Source organism: Phacochoerus africanus, chromosome 2, assembly GCF_016906955.1.
Source record: "Phacochoerus africanus isolate WHEZ1 chromosome 2, ROS_Pafr_v1, whole genome shotgun sequence".
Lineage (NCBI taxonomy): Eukaryota > Metazoa > Chordata > Mammalia > Artiodactyla > Suidae > Phacochoerus > Phacochoerus africanus.
The window spans coordinates 124,033,802-124,037,418 of NC_062545.1; positions in this window are offsets into that span (position 1 = coordinate 124,033,802).

Consider the following 3,617-nt stretch of genomic DNA (forward strand, 5'->3'; position numbering starts at 1 on the left):
AAGTAAAATTATAGAATGCCCTACTAAATGTGAATTTCAGATAAGCAATGAATTACAGTACAAGTTCATCCCATATAATATTGAGGATATACTTAAATTTATTTGTTGTTTATATTAAATTCAAATTTAATAGGGAGGGTACTATACTTTTTCTGGCAACCCTAGGAAGTGGCAGGCAGGTCACACTGCAAGTGGCAAAGAACAGACTGTGTCAGGGATGACTATTGAAAATCAGCCCACATGCATCTTTAACACTCAGACTTTAAGTGACTGATTTTCAATCTATATTGAGGGTAAGCGTATAAGACAACGGTTATTTTATCAGTAGAGACAATCTCCTTTCTACAAATGTAAAGGAAGGATAAAAATATAAGCACAACTCTGAAATAAAGTGTTTTTATTTTATTTTATTTTTTTGTCTTTTGTCTTTTTGTCTTTGTTGTTGTTGTTGTTGTTGCTATTTCTTGGGCCACTCCCGCGGCATATGGAGGTTCCCAGGCTAGGGGTTGAATCAGAGCTGTAGCCACCGGCCTACGCCAGAGCCACAGCAACGCGGGATCCGAGCCGCGTCTGCAACCTACACCACAGCTCACGGCAACGCCGGATCGTTAACCCACAGAGCAAGGGCAGGGACCGAACCCGCAACCTCATGGTTCCTAGTCGGATTCGTTAACCACTGCGCCACGACGGGAACTCCTGAAATAAAGTGTTTTTAAATTGCATGCATAAACTGCTATCCCTAACTTTAGATAATACCTATTGATTTTTGACTATGAAATATTAGGACAGATCTCTCTTGCACAGCCCAACCTCCCCCCATCCTCTGACACACGTGCACACACACACACAACACTTTCTATGAACCCCTACTCATTACTGTAATATAATTATAACACGGTCTCTGATTGAATAATAGAATCACATACTGTATATTGCATTTACGCTCTTGTACAACTTTTGTTATTCCTGAAGCTAATAACAACTTAATTTTTCAATGGTTATCTTTATATGCACTACTTCTAACTTATCATCAAATTCTTTTCAGAGAATTCTAAAATCCCTTTCAATATGTCAAAGACAACCAAAAATATTAAGAGTTCCATGTTATTTTCTCTTTAAGGTAGCCCTTTCTGAAGCCCTCCGTCCTCTTGAACTCTACCAGTTACTGTGTTGTCCTGCCACCAATATTTTTCTAGGATTCTTGTTCACTGTCATTGTCATAATCCAATTTCTTCACATCTACTGTATTCATATCACGATAGCCTGGATCCTAGGTCTTTCTGCCTCTTGATTTAATTCTTTATATTGGCAGAGCACATTTTTAGGACTTCGGGAGGAAGAGCACATAGGTATACAGAGACTCTTGAGTACTACAGAGTTACACATTCATAAAAACAAAAACAAAAAACTCCATGGATCATAATACATTTAGAAAAGATTTTAAACCACCCTTCATTTTACAAATGAGGACACCGCCTGAACCAGGTGAAGAAGCACTCACTTAGGTTACATTGTTAGGAAACCTATGAAACTATGTGGCACAAATGAACCTATATACAAAACAGAAACAGACTCACAGACATAGAGAACAGACTTGAGGTTGCCAAGGGAGAGGGGGAAGGAGAGGGATGGGCAGGGAGTTTGGGGTCGGTAGAAGCAAACTATTGCATTTAGAATGGATAAGCAATGAGGTTCCAGTGTATAGCACAGAGAACTATATCCAGCCTCTTGGGAGACAACATGATGGATGATAAGGTAAGAAAAAGAATGTATGTGTGTGTGTGTGTGTGTGTGTGTGTGTGTGTGTGTCTGGGTCACTATGCTGTACAGCAGAAATTGGTATAACACTGTAAATTAACTATACTTTAATTTTAAAAAATAAAAAGAATTTTTAATAATCTTCTTTGCTTAGCATTGGGAGGAAGCTTGTGATGCTCTCAACTACCAGGTTAAATATGGGCAGAGGGCAGAATGAGGACAAATGTAGTTGTAGCCATACTAAGGCAACTCCTACTAACCCCTGTTGGTATAGGGCACCTCCTTATTAATACTGATCCCGAAACAGAATATATTCACTATTTACTGTTATAATTCACTGTCCTCCGCTGATTAATAACAGAAGAAAGATTTTAAGATTGGTGGTAGCTCCATTAATCTCTTTGTAGTCAATCAGAAAAGATTTAAAATAAACAAATACTATACATATTTTTTTGCCATGCCCACAGCATGTAGAAGTTCCCAGGCCAGGGACTGAACCCAGGCCAAGGTTGCTGTGCCACAGCTGCGGCAACACCAGATCCTTAACCTGCTGTGCCACATGGAAACTTCCAACAAATACCATACTCTTTTGAGGATTCACATCCCGAAATTTAAGGAACCTCAAACCAGTTTTCCCTTAAGCAATAAAAGACACTTTTTACCCACAATGAGCCTGAGTCAAGTAAAACTGAGGTATCCTAGAATTCCTCCCAATATTGGGAAACTTTTTATACAGCTGGAGATGAGTTACCTCTGAGGATCCCTTCATGTTTAAGAAGGAAAGCCTTGCCATCCACAGCTATGAAAAGGGTCTCTATCTCATGTGGTGAGCACAGAATAAGAATATTGTTTCAGCTGGGTCTAATGAAAATAGTTTTGGACAGAACAGTGCCTTTGTAATCCTTCAAATTACACTGTGGACTGGGCCTGGGTTTGAAAGCAGAAGTTTTTTTTACCTTAAGGTAACAAAAGGCCTTTCAATGTTAGGCAATAATATCAAATTTAAATATCAAAGAATTCTCAAAACTCTCTAGTAAAACAGTCGCAACTGATCCAGAGGGCTGTGCTATGGTTTATACCTAATTAATTAAAATAGAACCTGCGTTAGCAATGTTAATTTTGGCCTACACTACTATGAAATCTTTTCATCAATTCTTTAAGTTCTCCGGCAACCATGGAATGTTCCTAGCTTCTGAAATCATGTGTCAAATCATTTGTAATCTTTTGAAAGCTATTTGTGACCTTTCTTTAAGCTTAAAAAGAAATAACTCCATCTGTTGGCTACATCACCAGAGAATTCTGGACAGGGAGAAAGCTAAAAAGTAAAGAGAGAAGAAAGCTTTTTCTCCTGACCTTTGAAATTGTAATGCCATGTTAACTGAATCTGACTTTCTTGTTAACAGCTATTTCATTGAACATTTCTGGGAAATGTAGCAAGTCAAATGTTTATAGGAAAGCAGGTGTTTTCTCTCACATTTGTTTGTCTTCCTGTTTTCTACACAATAGTCCATTTTCCCTTTTTCTCTCTGAGTAATTCATTGTCACGATGAGCTCCTGACTTTTTACCCTGTAAATCTTCAGTGAGAAGTTCCTGTTTCACAAACATTTGGTAAGGAAATAAGTGATTAATCACTGAAAATTGTTGTGTTCCCCCAAGTGAACAAACACTCTTTGTAGCTTTATCAGTAATCATTTGTGTCATAGGATAAATAATGCATTTTTGAGACATCCTCATATAAATATGGCTTTTCATTTGCATCTTATTTTAAGATCTATTAAGTCAAAGTCTATGCCTATAATCTTAAAAACTAGGAAAGGTGCTTTTTATACTTACCCTTTCTTTTTCTTTTTTTGGATTT